Source organism: Leucoraja erinacea, chromosome 4 (assembly GCF_028641065.1).
Source record: "Leucoraja erinacea ecotype New England chromosome 4, Leri_hhj_1, whole genome shotgun sequence".
NCBI lineage: Eukaryota > Metazoa > Chordata > Chondrichthyes > Rajiformes > Rajidae > Leucoraja > Leucoraja erinaceus.
The window spans coordinates 52,368,225-52,368,789 of NC_073380.1; positions in this window are offsets into that span (position 1 = coordinate 52,368,225).

The following is a 565-nucleotide window of genomic DNA, read 5'->3' on the forward strand; positions in this document are numbered from 1 at the left end:
CTAGCGGAAGTAGGAGATTAGACTTAGATAAATAAAGATCAGGGGATGTGCGGGAATTGCTGGTCGGGGCAGACACGATGGGCCGAAGGGCCTGTTTCTGCGCTGTATCTCTAAACTAAAATTACTCTCACGTCTGTTGACATCCCTTGATGTATTTCCCTCTAAGTCCCCGTGTGGCCGCAGCAGCAGCAGTTAAACCTTCCTATCCATGGAGCAACAGCAGAAATACCCCAAGGCTCACCCATGTGCAGCTAAAAGTGTAGATAGAAGCCAGGCTCAATGGCTATACCGTGGGCACAGCAACTGGAATGTTGGACACGTGGGAACTATCCACTCCCATTGTTTCACAGCCGGAGTTGGCAATTGCATCCATGGTGAAGATCCTATATATAGGATCAGACTTCCAGCTTCAATATAGAAACTCAAATATGGCACAGGGGAGAATTATTAGCAGAGAACTTTTATTCAAAATTTATATAATCTGAGAACCACAAAGTATAAACATACTGCTCAATTGAAGCTTTAGGATCTGTTGCCCCACCTCCCCTCCAAGACATTGATAATT